Source organism: Malaya genurostris, chromosome 2, assembly GCF_030247185.1.
Source record: "Malaya genurostris strain Urasoe2022 chromosome 2, Malgen_1.1, whole genome shotgun sequence".
NCBI classification, from domain to species: domain Eukaryota; kingdom Metazoa; phylum Arthropoda; class Insecta; order Diptera; family Culicidae; genus Malaya; species Malaya genurostris.
Window position 1 is genome coordinate 115,065,484 of NC_080571.1, and position 17,479 is coordinate 115,082,962.

The window sequence follows — 17,479 nt, forward strand, 5'->3', positions numbered from 1 at the left end:
ATCCTGCCGGGACTACCATAAGGTATTACTTCGGCAGGGGAGCTGTGCCACTCTCGATTCGCTGACGCCTCGACTACCCAGGACTGGTATACGTCGCGAACTACTCGGCTAATCCCCGATGATGGATCTAGCCTACACCGACGGAAAAGTTCCCCGATGATGGAAGTTTCCCCGGACCGACGTTCCCAAACCCGTGAAAGGTTCGAACGGCAGGTCGCCTGGGTCGGTCCAGTGATTCCGGTTGGAGGATGACTTCCGGTTCACTGGTGCCCCGACGATCCATACCAGAGCTGCGTCGCAATCTACTCATCTAATCCCCGTCGTAGGATCTAGACTACGCCGACGGAGAGCTCCCCGGCGAAAGAGTTCCTCCCGACACCGAATCTCGTGTTTTGCCACGCGGGACACTCAAATGAGTGCCGAGGTCGGTCATGTAATTCCGGTTGGAGCCATGCTTCCGGTTCACTGGCGCCCCGACGACTCGACTTCGGTGCTGTGGCTTCTACTCGGCTAGTCCCCGACGAAGGAAAGTTCTCCCGTAACCGTCGCTTCCGATACCCGTGAACGGATCGATCGGCAGGATGCTTGAGTTGCTCCAATGATTCCGGTTGAAGGAAGGCTTCCGGTTCACTGGCGCCCAGACGATCCCCGGCGAAGGATTTAAACTACACCGACGGAGAGTTCCCCGATGACTGAAAAATGAAAGGTTTTGTGGTCCCATACAAAATTCCTGAATATTATTTGGATCCGACTTCCGGTTCCGGAATTATGGGGTAAAATGTGCAGAAAAAATGAAAATATGTGTTTTCTAACAATTCTCGCGACCGATTTTCACAAACTTAGGTTCAAACGAAAGGTCCTGTGGTCCCATTCGTAATTCCTGAAGTTCATCTGGATCTGACTTCCGGACCCGGAAATATTGGGTAATGTGTGTTAAAAATTTTATACCATCACTGGAAAATTTTTCTAAAGAAGGGCCTGGGGTCCACTAGAAGATTTATAGTACCTATTAGCTCTCTCCGGACAGTACTAGCCTAGATACCGTGTGGCGGATAAAAATGAACCAAGAATAGATCCACTGGGTTCCTGCTTCCATGTCGTAAAAGGCGACAATTGCAGGAGTTTCTTTTTCCTTTCAGTTATCAGATATTTTCAATGTTTCATTCCTCTATTTTACAAAACTACCTCTTCATTCAACCTATCAATATCCAAACCATTTCAAACAATAAATTAATATTTTTCTCGATAGCGATAGGCTGCCCAGATCAACCAATATAACCAATTAATAATTTTAATAAATAAATAAAATAAGAAAGCGGCAATAATAAAGAATCAAGTCGCGCGTGAAATCTGTTGACCATTAATTGGTGATTTAAAATGATTTTATAACAACTGTTTAGAATATGTCAATGCAATAAATCAATTATTTGGTGTAAATAATATTTACTCGTATATTTTGTATTACGTAATTTCATTTATAAAAAAAATTATTCTTTCGCGATAGTATTGCAATTTTTTCTTCAGTTTCCTCGAATAAGAGCTGTGAATCAAGAATTCCCGGGACTTTAATATAGGATATTGTTGAAACGTTCATTCGGGATGTCAGTGAGTTTAACAGATCGGCTGAAAAGTTCGTATCGTTTCTATGAGAGGGCGCCACTAGAATTAAATCCATACCATTTTTAGTTAGTACCAACCTTTAAAAGATACGTGTATAAATTTGACAGCTGTCTGATTATTAGTTTGTGAGATATTGCATTTTGAGTGAAGCTACTTTTGTTATTGTGAAAAAAATGAAAAAAAAAAGAAATTTCGTGTGTTGACGAAACACTACTTTTTGATGAAAAAAAGTACCGTCGGTACCAAAAAATGGCTTGATGAGTGTTATCCAGACTCTGCACTGGGCGAAGCAACAATTCGTAAGTGGTTTGCAAAATTTCGTACTGGTCATATGAGCACCGAAGACGATGAACGCAGTGAACGTCCAAAAGAGGCTGTTAGCGAGGAAAACGTGAAAAAAATCCACAAAATGATTTTCAATGACCGTAAAGTGAAGTTGATCGAGATAGCTGACACCCTAAAGATATCAAAGTATGTTATTATTCACGAATATTTGGATATGAGAAAGCTTTGTTCAAAATGGGTGCCGCGTGAGCTCACAATCGATCAAAAACAACAACGAAACACCATGCTGAAATTGAACGAATTGGGCTTCGAATTGCTCCCTCATCCACCGTATTCTCCAGATTTGGCCCCCAGTGACTTTTTCCTGTTCTCAGACCTCAAGAGAATGCTCGCTGGTAAAAAATTTAAAAGCAATGAAGAGGTAATCGCTGAAACTGAGGCCTATTTTGAGGCAAAGGACAAATCGTACTACAAAAATGGTATCGAAAAGTTGGAAGATCGCTATAATCGCTGTATCGCCTCTGATGGCAATTATGTTGAATAATAAAAACGAATTTTGGCAAAAAAAATGTGTGTTTCTATTAAACGATACGAACTTTTCAGCCGAACTGTTAGTGGTGCATCCGAGCATCTTGAAACCGGAACAATTATTATTATTCGAGCGCGAATAATACCAATACGTATATACGGCCTCTAGTACGTATATACTAGCCTCTAGGATGATTTACCAGTCCCAGGTCGAATCATCTAGGAACTCCCTGTACAATTTCAAGATAATCCCAATCAGTAACGGAGTAGCATCCAGAGGTGGTCGCTCAAGCTCAAGATCACTGAAATTTTTTTCTAAATCGACCTCAAATCTTCTCCAATAGATAGTTTTTATTAGTAGACGGTCAAACAAACCGATTTCGGTTATTCTTTTAAAAATCGAAGAAAATTATTCTTAAGAATATCACAATATTATATATGATAGTATGATTGATATGAGAAAGGCATCATTACACCACTAGGTGGATTAAAACAGATTTATAATAATACAAATACAAGAGTCTGATGCTATAGTGTATACTTTCTCTATATTGCCGAAAACACTATTTATTCGGACCAACCGTTTCATTTAGATTTTAATAATTTGACCATTATCAGAAGAAAGACTAGAGCAGAACAAAAATAAATCGACATTAAACAAAGGTTTATATTTAAATACTGTTTTGGTTTAACGTTACAGAATAATGTTTTTATAAGCCGAAGCTAAGAACAGTCTTTGACTGTGGTTTCAATCTTTGCAATCATTCCACTGTTTTCAAAATAAGCAAAATAAAAACAAAGATTCTTTAGACAAAATATTCAAAGATTCTACTGTAACGAACTAAATTTCTCTAGAAGAGATCGGAAGACGATTAAGTCATAGAAACAGCAAGTAATGACGAGTTGGACCAACCAAAGTCTTCAGCCAGCAACAAACGAAAGAAGGAATAGAAAGCTAATTAGCATTTGCTATTCTATATTCAATAATCGAAAGAGAAAGCAGAAATGATTTTGATTAGCAGATATTATAGTATAAATTTTCTCTTGAATTGAATAATTCTTGATTAAACCTACATTAATTATTACTACTAAATTCGTCTTGTTTTGTGCTGAAAGCTCCGTCGTGTCATTCATTACAACCCGTTGGGAATGCTCTAACTCATACATAATTCAACAGAAAACGAAAATAGAATAAAGTTTTCTTCGTCAAACAAGACATCACAACAACTGGCAGCGCTGACCGTGAGACTAGAGACCGCACCGAAGGCTAATGGAGTGCGATGAGGAGTAGAGCGGAGTAAACATTAGCTGCCATACATAGAGAGGTGGTGGGAGCCGGGCAGACCGACGGTTGGGCATTGTGGGGACGGGGGAGCCGAAGGCAAGTACCTATCTACAGGAAAAACTAGTAACATAACGCTGCTTTTGCAGTGATGCTGAGATGCCCATCGTGGACGGGAAAGGGATGGGATGGAGGGACACATAAACAAGAGTGACGAAGAGACTACGGCAGAGACGATGAACTAAAACTGGGAGAGTAGCATCTTGTTTTTAAAATGAGTGCCTTCTTCTTCGTGCTAGCTATGGCAACAGCAGAACTGAGTGCACGCATACCGAGCGCTTAGGTGATCCGTGATCGGCACTCATCACCCCGTCTGAAGCGCAGCGCAGCAAGGGGGAATGATATCGATATAGAAAGGAACCACGGAAATATTTTTCAGTGATAAACGTGAGTCACTCTGCCGGGAATCGAATAGGTGTCAAGTGAGTTCAAATAGCGGTGCTGTGATAAATCGAGGTTTTGTTTGGGTTCTACCCGGATCGATGGATTAGAATGCTTATAGCGATTTGATTACTTGGGAAGAGAAACCTTTTTTTTCAATTACGAAGTGATGAAGATGTACAAAAAAAAATTCGTTTCGTATTTAATCATTATTTTCATGATGACAATTTGAAAAAAAAAAACATTTTCGATCAGCTCCAAAGAAACAACAGGATTTTTTCGAAACCTATAAAATATTACGAACCGGACTTTTGGAAATGTTCTAGGTAATTACTGGAGTTATATGGAGAAAGTATACACTGTCTCAAAACAGATATTTTAGATTTATTTAAATTTTATTTATTTTAGCTGATAATAGGAGAACTTGATTGCACTGTAGATCAAAGTTAGGAAAAAAGGGACCATAAATTTATATTCTTTGAAAATAGGGGGATTTATGAAAATAGTAGAAATATTTATTATTTTTGCCTTTCTCATATAGAAGGGTTATGCAATCACTGTGAAAACCGACTTTTGAACCGAGGCCCGGAGGGCCGAGTGTGATATACCATTCGACTCAGTTCATCAAGTACGCAAAATGTCTGTATGTGTGTGTATCAGTGTGGTAAGTGAATTGTCGATTTCAATTTCCCGGTTTGCGAGATAAAAATTCCCGGTTTTTAGAATAACCTCAAATCGCCTCTTTTAAGTTTTATCAAAATATTCCTTTAATTCCAATAAAAAACATTATAACAGAACCGCTAATTGAGGATTGAAGTACCTTTCGGATATCTCGAATATTCATTATTACGAGTGCATATGAGAAAAGCATACAGCTTTTTTCTAGCCATCTAGGGGTTTTGGTTACTCGTAACGATTTCTTTCGAGTACATATGACTGTTTTTTTTAAATTATTTTTTTGGTATACATATGAAGACTAAATATGATAAACCAAAAAGGAAAATGAATTAATAAGAAACTTCAAGGCATTTTGTACAGAGCTTTTTTTAGTTCCTTCCGAAAGTGCAAGTGGTTGGTTGCAGTCGTATCTTAGGAATTGTCGTTTAGCAGTTTAAATTGACGATCATACTTCCGGAGAGTTCCTCGCATCATCCGGAATACCACAGGGAAGTCATCTAGGACCGTGAATATTTTTACTGTACTTCAATGATGTCAATTTTGCCTTGGAAGGTCCTCGCTTATCGTTTGCTGGTGATGTCAAGATCTATCACATCATCCGCAACTTAGAAGACGCAACCTTTCTCCAGCGGCAATTGTTAATCTTCGCAGATTTGTGTAAAGTTAACCGTATGATTGTAAATCCAGACAAGTGCTCGGCCATTACGTTCACGAGGAGAAAAATGCCATTGCATGTCGAATACTTTCTGGATGGATCCTTGATTGGAAGATCTACTAGCGTTAAGGATCTTGGCGTCTATCTTACATTCAAGCCTCAACAACTTACATTCAAGCATCACATCAGTTACATTGTAGCTAAAGCTTCCCGTAGCTTAGGATTCTTAATGAGAATAACTAAGCACTTTACAGACATACACTGTCTAAAATCGTTTTACTGCTCGATTGTTCGTTCAACTCTCGAATATTGCTCGGCAGTTTGGAACCCATGCTACCTGAACGGTGCTCATAGAATTGAGGGAATACAGCGCAGATTTGTTCGCTTCGCTCTTCGCCGATTGCCGTGGACCGATCCTCATCAACTACCTAGTTATGAAAGTCGCGGGTTATTAATGGGTCTCGACACATTACAAGTGCGACGAGAATTATCACGCGCTTTGATAATAGCAGATATATTCAACGGTAAGATCGACTGTCCCGTTTTGCTCAACGAAATTAATATTAATGTGCGACCCAGAGCTCTCCGCAACAGTGCTTTTGTTCGACTTCCTATACGACGTACCAACTATGGCGCAAACGGTTCTATTATTGGTTTACAGAGATCGTTCAACCGCGTTTCATCTGGGTATGATTTTAATGTGTCACGAAGCAGAATACGTACAAATTTTCTGAATATTATTAGGAATTATCATTAGGACCAAATTGTGTCTGTTGATTGATTGTAAATAAATAAATAAATAAATAAATAAATAAACTCTCAGTACGGTGGTAAAATTATAAACCGCATGATGGCACGGCGAACTTAAAACAAGTAGTAAGTAATTCGCTTGCAAACATATCTAATGAACAGATTGTCATGATCTGATTGTAATGGAAACCATAAAACCCATTATTAACAATATCCGACAAAAACAAATTAAATTCTCATGTTATAAAATTTAATATACAACCATTAGGTGTACATATACCTGAGATTTAGCAGAACCGTTCGGCTGCCACAACTGGCTTTTCTAAAACACCAATTTTTTTTCTAATGTATCTGTTAGTCAATAAATAGGTACATCCGTTATGTCATCCCATTTTGGAAATGCAGCACGTTTACGATTACAATGTGTTGATGAACAAAAAAATTGAATGATAGCTGTAAAACGAACAAGATATCGAACTATTTTTTTCTAATAGGATTCTAAATGCTAGACATCTCTCGTGGAGTAATCAGAAAATCAGAAAGTACGAGTTCTTCATGATGAAATCTGCGCTGGTTTGTAGCCAGTTTTATTCCAATAGCTCAACTAATTTATCTTCTATGAGAAATCCTTCTACAATTGACCTGATTCTTGCAGATCAATGTAACATTTGTAGTGAACTGATTTGATTCAGATCATCTACCAATAACATTCAGGATTTCAAATTAAGCAATGATTATTTCAATTAATTTTATATACTACCACCTTAGAGCCAATCGACGAGGATACAGATCTCATATCAAAAGCAATGTAAACCCTGAAATTTTGTTAAAAAAAATTCCCGGTGTTACCTTGAGACTTTGCCATCAATTTTGCAAGTGTGTTGAATAAAGACTGTCCCAGAAAGTTTGATTTCGCTGTAAATAATTCACAAGTGTTAGATATTAAAATTTTTTTCGATATACTGATAATATTAGACTACTACAACAGAATATTATTCTCAACATTTGCTACTTAGCCATTGTAGACTTGCGAACGTTTCTCATTGAATTCCGTACAGACTTCTTGGCGACAAGTTTTGACACTTTTTTCCAATTTTTCTCGAACTGTTGAATGATTTCGGTTGCCGAGACATGTTTCCTAAGATGTGTCTTCGTTAATGCCCAAAATTCCTCAATTGGTCGAAGTTGTGGGCAATTTGGTGGATTCATGTCTTTTGGGACGAAAGTGACATTTTTGGTAGTATACCATTCTACCGTTGATTTCGAGTAGTGGCAAGAAGCAAGATCTGGCCAGAAGACAACAGGATCCTTGTGGCTTCGAGTCATGGGTAGAAGTCGTTTTTGTAAACAATCCTTGATGTATATTTCGCTGTCCATTGAAGCAGTGGTGATGAAGGGTTCCGAAATCTTACCGCAGCTACAAATTGCTTGCCAGACCATAGCTTTCTTACCAAATTTTTCGACTTCAATCGATGTCTCGGACTGGTTTAACACTTGCTCTTCTCGCACCGTATAATATTGTGGTCCCGGCAAGGATTTGTAATCAAGTTTCACGTAGGGTTCGTTGTCCATGATTATGCAGTTCAAATTTTCAGCAAGAATCGTATTGTACAGCTTTCGAACCCTCGGCCTGATCGATGCTTCTTGTTTCGGACTACGTTTTGGTTGTTTCTGCTTTTTATAGGTTCGAAGATTCAAACGTTCTTTAGCACGAAGAACATTTGACTTCGAAGTGCCCACTTTTTTGGCCACATCCTGAACTGAAACCTCTTTCTTTTGCTCGAACGCCTTCAGTATACGTTTATCCAACTGACAGTTCGCAGGACCTTTTTTTCGATCCGTTTTCGGTTTATCCTCAAAGGTGTTATTTTCACCGAACTTGCTGATTGTATTTCGCACGGCTTTTTCACTTACTCCTTCCATTTTTGCTATCTTTCTCAGTGACAGTCCGCAGTCTGTGCAACATTTGTACACAATTTTTCGACGTTGTTTTGCTGAAAGTCCACGCATTTCGAAACAAACTAATGAAAACGAATAAACAACTGCACAAAAGGTTAGAGAAGAGTGTAAACAACAGGACACAACCATAAAAATTAACAGATTCTAAACTATTTCGAAATGGCAGCGGTTTTTGGTTGCGTCCATACTTTCTGGGACAGTCTTTAATTATTCTAAAACTTAATGAAAGTCTAACATAATCATCCAAATTATCCTTATTTTTTAAAATGTTCATTTTTCTGTTATGGTAACAACTAAGAAAACTCTAATGATTCTTGATGAATTTAAAACTGCTATTAAACCCACAAAAACCGTTGAACGAGATATGGGATGTTGGCCCCATATCCAATGGAATGTTCAACATAGGACAATAAGTTGTTTAACACTTTTACTGAACATCTCGCTCAAACGCAAAATTGGGTATTGTCTCCCACTTTTCACTTGTTGCACTAGAAATATTTTTACTAAAGTTCCTGACTTTTTCCGGTGAAACAAAATTCCCGACTTTTTCCCGGTTTTCCAGATTTTCCCGGTCACTTGCCACCCTGGTGTATGTATGTAACATTTCTTTGCACTCTATTTTCTCGGAGATGGCTGAACCGATTTTCAAGAACTCTGATTTAAATTAAAGGTCTTATAACCCCACACAAAGTTCCTGAATTATATTCCAATCCATCTTCCAGTTCCGGAATTACAGGGTGATATGTGCAAAAAAATGAAAATAAGAGCACTTACTCTCAGAGATGGCTGAACCGATTCTTACAAAGTTAGATTCAAATGAAAGGTACAATTGTCCTATACAAAGTTCCTGACTTTTTGATCCGAAAATTTTTATTCCAAATTACTCCCCTACTTTTCTAAGAGGTGGCGTGACAGATTTCAACAAACTCAGATTCAAATGAAAGGTCTCATTATCTCATACAAAACTTCCGAATTTCATCCAGATCCGACTTCCGGTTCCGGTATTGGAGGGTGAAGTGTGTTAAAAATTGGACACCGTCACTAGAAGCGACGAAACAAAACACGTAAAAAAATTTCTAGCCTGGCCTCGAAACTATTCCAATCGGTAGCCATTGTCAATAGACAACCAAACAACCCGATTCCAGCTATGCTGGTTCTCGGTTTCTGATTCCGAAAGCACCGGAAAAAAGTAAAATAATTTCTAAACCTGCCGCAAAACTATTCCAATCGGTAGTCTTTGTCAGTAGACGGTCAAACATTAATTTGGCTTTTCTTATCCTAGGGTTTTTGATGAATGACCGAAGACTGTAGCCATAGACTCTAAAATGGATCTCAGTCACTTTTCTCGAACCAACTTCGATCATACCGGTTCCCAGATTCTGGTTTCGGAAGTACCTCTTTTCGTTTCCTCAGAGATGGCATAACCGACCTGAGTACTGTTTCACTCTGTAGGTTATACTAGTTTATGGACAAACCTTTTTGTTTTTTAAGAATCAAACAATTATTATTCAAAACTTTGACTAAGAACTTAGTTTTGTGAGAACTTACTTCAGGATGTTATTTTTCGACAGTAACAATTTGAAGATAAAAAAATGGTACTTTTTAAGAGACAGTTTTAAGTGTGTACTAAATTTTATGTTCCCTACAAACGTTAATTCACAAGAAGGCACGAGATGGCAAATTCAATTTGGATAAGAAAAAAATTCTTTTTAGAAAAACATTTCCTTAAAAGTGCCCATCTTGCAATGTATAAACGATGTGTAGGAAATCTACTCACCAAAATTTCATCAAAATACAAAATTGTGTTTTGTTTTGCAAATCTATTTAAAATTTTTAAAATCGATTTTTTCCGTTTAGAACTTGATTATAAAATTTTTCAGTACTTTTGAAAAGTTAACTGATTCTGTGGAAATTAATCACTAGTATAAAATTTTCTGTAGGATATGTTGACAAACTATTTGAAAATTAAATAAAGGATAAAAAAAGCTTGACCCTTTTAAAAACTCGGTCTAGATAAATACTGGATTTTGTGATAAACTCTACATGTCCAGAAAGTCACATTCAAATCTGAGAACGTGCTGCCATCTCCGAATACGGTTTAGTGCGAAATTAGTTTAAAGTATAGTCGTTTTTTTAAACGCAATTAATTTAAAAGCTGGCGTATTTTCATAAAATTGTACAAAACATTATTGAAATAAAAAACTGCAACAGTTTACAAAAATTAACTTGATTTCAAAAGATTACCTTTTTTGTCCATTATTTCTCCATATTGACCCAAAGTGCAAAAAGCTTCTGCTATCATCAAACCAACATACCAAAAAAATAAATCAAAAATACCTTTTTCGAGAAAAAATATTGGGCTGGTATCAAAATTGTGAACTAAAGGTGCAAATTGCCTTTTTTGGTTATGGAAAATCCTAGCAAAATTGAGAAAAATTAAAGAGTGCTTATGCGAAAAATGAGTCAATATAAAAGCTAAAAAAATTGCCTTCAAATTCTACTGGACTAGCTCTTTAATAATTCTGCAACATTCAGCAAGAATTCTTGTAAACATTGCATCTACACATTGGTTTTCAAAATTAAAATAGAGTTTATTCAAATAGTAATGAAAAAAACTTGTATTCCACATGCACAAAATTTGAAAATCAGGTGAAATCTACATAATCTGGCATTCATCTTGTTTGTAAGAGTGTCTGTCGAAATGAGAAAAATCTGACATTTACCAGAAAAATCTGGGACATTGGCAACTCTGCTCCAATGGTAAATAGATTTATCGAGTGAACAGTGGTGCATCATTCTCAACAAGTCAATAATAATGGAAATAATTCAATATAGTTTTTTCTTCTTTTCAATATGGGTAATAAAAAATATACTATTACTTAGGGATCGGTGATCAAAATCATTCGTGATTCTAAAAACTAAATTGAATCCCAAACATGTTATTGTTAGTAAACTTGAAAATTATATTTTTTTATTCTTGAAAGCCCAATTTCAAAGAATTTTGATTTGGATTGATTTTATTTCTTCAACTCATTCAACTAAATTGGTGCTGGTGCGAGTGTCTACTACCGTGAAATAAGATTAAAACAGTCTTAATCACTAGGTAAATACTATTAATATCGCTCCTGGGTTGTATTCGAACATACCAGCTATTGACGAAGCTTAAAAACTTGCGTTAAGATAAAAACATTTTCACCAGATTTTGTTTGGAACCGTCAAAAAGTCGCATCTTTGTTCAGCCTTAATGCCGTATTCTCGTCAGAACTCCGACTGTACGTCGCAAAATTAAATATCACGAAAACTACTCTGACTATTCATTACACAATTCCATGTCCTTTTTTAATCCTTCCCTTTCCATCAGGATGATGAGATACCCTAGAAAATACAAATCTTCCAATAACCGAGGGACCCGTTTGTTCTGATTCTTGTCTCTGTCACTGCCTAATAATTTTTCGTTCATTGTATTTATTGTCTATGTACCTATCACATTGAAATCCTCAAATCAGCTGTTTTTCAAAGAACGGCGAATCTAACATTGACAGCAAATGGAGAAAATCATCGATGAATGTTTCGACTTTGGTTTCAAATCGTGTTTAGAAATTATCGTATATTCTCTGATCAATTTATGATTAGTCGATGAATTGTTAATTTATCTTCAAAAGGCACGCAAATGTTACCACTTTCCTTCTATATCCACTGAATAAATCAACATAAAAAGAGTTTCGCCCTTTTTCGATTTGTTTACTTTTATACTTGCTGTGTGAATTATAAAGATACGCCCTTGCGCATTTTTCATGAAATTGGCTGGTTTTCGCTACTAAGACAAATCTGTGAGTAGTTTTATTGTCTCTTTTACTATTTCCAGTAATAAAAGGTTCGGTAACCATCTAAAATAAAGAAAATAAATAGTTTCGCCCTTCCTTACTAGCAATTGAAGTATCGCCCTGTTTGTTGGCATGGAACACGGAGGGCGAAACTTGCGTAAACAGATGGAATGACAGTTTCGCCTTTTATAGTTCTTTGTATTACTAAGATTGGGATTTTTGTAGAATACGAATTTTTAGACAAAATTGTAGGATTTTGAAGCATTTATTGGTAGGAGAGAGAACCTCGATTTGTTTACTTTTGTAAGATACGTCCTTCTTTGAAAAACAGGTGAAATAAGTAATTTTGACGGTAAATACATGTCTGCTAGTTGGTTCGAAGAGAAGCTAGGATCGAAGTATGATGAATCTAACATTCTACTTAGAATATCGAAAATAAATCGTTGAAAAAGGCTAAAACACTGCTCTTTACTGTCACTGGCTGATTGAAAAAATCTACATTTTAACGACAATGTGCAAAAGAAACATACAGTGGGTTTTCATTTTCTTGTTTTGTTTTCACTTAATTGCAGTCAGAAACATTTCTTCTGCATTTTCATCAATATTTGTGTTTCCAGTATTGTAAATAGTACCTTAATTGCAATAGAACTTTATTTTCCAAAGGAAAATTCAACAAAAAAAAACGCACTTACCTACTGGGTGCTTTCTATTATGGTGCCGTCAACTCCTTCCCAAAAAACTGCAAAACGTCTATCCATTCATTGTGGCATTGCATCCACTCACGTCCGCCGATTTCACAGCAGCTGCCACTCCCGGTCCCGTAGCACACAGCACGTTCTGCGCCGAACACTATCCAACAGCAGCGAACGCACTTCCGCTAATCCAAAACACGGCAGCTTTTCTTCTGTTCTTCACTGTTATTTGTTTTCGACAGCAGAACCACCTTCCCGGTATGTGTGTGTGACTCGCTAAACAATCTTCCTGCACTCGCGTTTTTTTCTCGCCACTTCGCTTCTGCTTCGCAGCGCTCACTCACACCAGCAGGGAGCACTCGCGGAGAAACGCGCTCCGCCACCAAAAGAAATGGCTGCTCCCAGGAAACGGCACCACTAGAAAAAGAAATGAATGGCCGCAATCGAGCTCCGCGTAGCCATACCACACTTCAATTCCATCAAAAACTCCATTGGGCGTAAAATTTCACTACCATTTTAGAACTTCACGCAACAAACCCAATCCAATGTGTAGCTGAAAGTACAAGTCTAAGTATCTCAAATCTCAATCAAACGTGAGTTTGCCTCGACTACTTCTGACCGTCACGACGACGTACCTTCCCCCATTGATAGATCTTCGAGCGAAAACGGGAGACGATTTTTCAAGCACACTTTTCTTCTATTTCGCGCAATTGCCTGCAATGCAATTTATACACACCAGCTAGATTGACACACGAACTCGTTATTAACCACACTTTTTCCTCTGCAGACACAAATTTGCGGGCCAAAATGTGTGATAAACAAAACAGATCTTTCGGACCACGCACTGCAGCGAAAAAAAATGGGGATTGCACTCAACGACTTGCTTCACTCTGCTGATGGTGCTCTTTCAGCAGTATAATATTCTGAAGATCGTCGTTCGTCGTCTCTTTGAGGGATGATGATTTGCAGTAGTGTGTGTGATAATCAGAAATGTTCGGAACTAACGCTAGATGGTGCAATAATATAAGACAGTTTCAGACTGACATGCGTCAAACTGAGTCAACAACACCTGAAATCATGATGTACGAAAGGGAGGTGGTAACAAATTCTAAAGTGTGGTAGAAAGGGTAAGAATCAGTAATGAGAAAAAATACAAATAATTTGTATTTGCTTATACTATTGCTGATAGGCGCCAATTAAGTTATGATGTACGGATCGCTTCGAACGATATATTAAAAGTTAAACATTATTTGCGATATTGTTCGTACAGAGGCCCAACCAACTTATAATTAAATGCTTACGTTACTGCTGCTGCACTAAGGGCATATTCAGTAGTGTTCTAGTTCTATATGCATAATTTATGTCAGTTACAAAATTTAAATCTGGATTTTATAACAAGAAAAACTGGCAGCCCCAGCAGTGTTCTACTCGTGTAACAAATATACAAAAAATAAAATGGCATCGTAGATCAGTTTTAAATTTGACAGAAGAACTGGTCGAATAAATAAAACTAGAACGGTTGCTGGGGATACGTTTGTTTCAGTTTCTGTTCTATTATAGATCTTCCATATAGAATTCCTAGCTGCTGAATGGTCTCTAAGGGCATGTCCAGAAGTGTTCTAGTTCTAGATGCATAATTTATGTCAGTTTTAAAATTTAAATCTGGAATTTATAACAAAATAAACTGGCAGCCCCAGCAGCGTTTTATCTGTATTTCAAATATAGAAAAAAAAGAACTGCAGCGTATACCAATTTTAAATTTGACAGTAGAACTGTTCGAATAAATAAAACTAAAACGGCTTGCTCGGGATACGTTTGTTTCAGTTTCAGTTATATTATAGACCGCCCATATGAATCTTGCAGCTGCTGAATTTGCTCTAATGCTGCTTCATACACTGCTAAAAATCAACACTTTTCTCAGAAATGTTTCTCTACATGAATTTCAGGTTTCTAGTCGCACTAAACAATCAAGCACGCTCCATTTGTTTTGCAAATATTGAACGCTTAAATATAAAGTGTTTCGTCATATGACATATGCGAGTGTTATCTTATTTGAATCTTAAGTGTGGAGATGTTGATATCGAATGCTTTGAAGATAAGATTAAACTTTATGAATTAGATCAATGTCATAACATGTCAGTTTGAAGTGTCGCTGTACTGATGTTTATATGCTTCTTTAATAATCCTTATATTATCTGACAATTTCGGCAATATTATGTGCAAAACATATAAATAAGAAGACATAAATGGCTGCAAAAGTCTTCGTGCAACTGTTTGATACTGATGTTTCGTGTTGTTTTTACTGGGAAAATAAAGAAAGTGTTCGTGATTGCGTCAAAATAGTAGGAAAATAAGGTAAACTTGCTAGCTGTTTTATTTTTATTTTGTTGATTCATACGATGTGTTTGTGTTTTCAGGTAATGGAATTGTGGATCGTTGAACAACATCATACTGTACGGCAAGGGTTTTTGTCAGTCTTCAAAAACAACTAATCTGTATAGAAAATTTCTATGGAATAAAATATATTTGATGTTTTATTTGAAGCCTAATTTTTAAATGATGACATTCCAACAATAAATCAACATGCATTCATTATGAAAATGTATTTTTCATGATACTTAAGTCTAAAATTGTTGGAATCTAAGAAGTTTCATCGGTTTAAATGGGTTTTTCTGACAGTTAAGGTTCAAGTGTCAAGCCAATTAAATCATAAGTGTAATACATTTGGAATATATCTGCTGTTTGATTTATGGAATTTAAATGTCATATCTGTAGGTTTTAATACAATCCCACTTAAACAAGATTTGAAGTGATTTACACGCGCGAATCTGTTTGATCATGCTAATGGTATTTATTTTTGGTAATTCAATCCTGGCTTGGTGATAACTCATCTTTTTCCTTGGAGAAGAGGAGTTTTCATAGCCATCCAGCAATTTAAGGGGGAGCAGCGGATTCTTGTTCCCATCCATTGGTTCGGTGTCTCTGTTGTTGGTGAAATGATACACCAGGGCGTAGGGTTCAATTAAACACTGCGGATACATTTACTCCGCTCCACACAAAGCGGAAAGCGCACTTCTTCTCAGTGTCCAGACAGACAGACTTTGAGTGCGTGCTTGTGTTGAAAGAAGCTGGAGCGAGAGAATAACATTCTCTTCACACGAATCGCTCTCACGTGCTCTCGCCTAAAAACACCCAAGTGATCACTGGCGCGTGATGGGGAGCGAACACTTCTGTGAACTTCAATTAATAGAGAGTAGATCTGGCCTTGCTATGAAAAATTTGCAATGAAAACCGAAAATGTAACGATAAATTGTTTTATTTTGCTGATTTTGAGTGCCCACGCTTCTTCTACGCAAACCATACACCAGAGTGCTCACCGGCGTGTACACTTCTGTGAAAGTATCTGCATCCACCTCGGAGAATTTATTAGCTAATGCTCTAGCACTTTGGTGAGATTGAGTGGAAGAGGTAAAAGGAAATAAACAAACGCACTCATGATGCGTGAACACTTTATACAACAGTGGTGTATATATGTGAAAGAGAAGAGCTCTCGTTGAAGTTGTCAGTGCGGGAGGAGAAATTTTTCTTGCTCTTCGTCACACAGAGGAGTTGGACATCTCTGGATGCACTCAATGGTAATTTAAAGCAAAAGGTACGTCACGAAAGCTTGCTCAATTTGCATGAATATTCAATCACAACTGCCAAACAATTATATGAATGGGCTAAGTAGAAACGTTGAGACTTATTCACGACTACAGCCTTTTGTTACGTGTCACAAGAAGAATACAAATGGGATGTTACCGAGCAGAGTTATCAACATACCAAACCCAAGTAACCACGACGCATTATAACTTTAAATTATTTCAGCTTTAAAAATGCACGTAAAGAAATTCATTAAATGCAACGGAGTTACACATGTTTTTACAATGCTATTATAAAGCTGAAAACGGCGATTATTGGACTCTTATAGGATCTGACAGGTGAAGCAGAAATTGCACATTATTAAAGTAACCTTAATGCAAATATCAACTTTATCGATGGTAACAATTTCAACTGGCTTCGTCATTAGCACCTTTCAGCTGGAACCTTGACGTGTTTTGTTCGCAGATAAGAATTTTACTTTATCTCTAATAGCATTATAGTATTTTCACAATTTTACATAACATTCATATATGTTACCAATGCATAACACTGCACAATGTTAACAGTGTTGTTTTCGAATGTTTCGGTGTGAGTAAAAGACAAATTTTCCTCGGTATCCATTTTACTTCAGACTAGCTTTAAACCATAGAACTACTCCACTTTTTATCAATACCAAGACATTGATTTATTGCAGATATTCAATTTCCTTGCACTGTTCTTAAAGTTTCGTTACTTCAAAATAAAGCATTGAATGTCGATATATAGCACGGCGGAAGGTTGTTGTAGGATAATGCAAATTTAATGCACATTGCTTTAAAGTATGTAGGATTAGTGTAATTATACATTAACAATGTTAAAACAGAGTGGTAAATGTGAAGTGATATAATGCATACACGGGCAAAATTCCGATTCTAGAAACGAACAAAAAGAGTCATGATTTGGGGAAAATAGTATATTTTCATGTTATGATAATACACCATGATCAAAAATTCTCGGATCATGATCCATTTGAACTGATTTCGTTGCAATTTGAGCGTAACGCACTTGACGTTGTTGGGTATAACTTCAGGCGTGTTTCTGGTACGATGGTAATGTTTGCCACATAAATTCAGGCGTTATGTTT

The 17,479-nt window shown here is 37.0% G+C and overlaps 1 protein-coding gene across 5 annotated transcripts in view; it reads right to left on the reverse strand.

Moving 5' to 3' along the window:
• Nucleotides 1-13,622, reverse strand: part of LOC131432628 (histone-lysine N-methyltransferase, H3 lysine-79 specific) — a 65,832-nt gene extending 52,210 nt beyond the window's left edge. For 4 of the 5 annotated variants that reach the window (XR_009229926.1, XR_009229925.1, XR_009229924.1 and 1 more), the window contains exon 1: nucleotides 12,715-13,622. The gene's annotated coding sequence lies outside the window, so the exon portion shown is untranslated. The remainder of the gene's footprint in view (nucleotides 1-12,714) is intronic. The other variant, XM_058599019.1, reaches the window with a different exon arrangement.
• Between the last annotated feature and the right edge of the window lie 3,857 nt (nucleotides 13,623-17,479).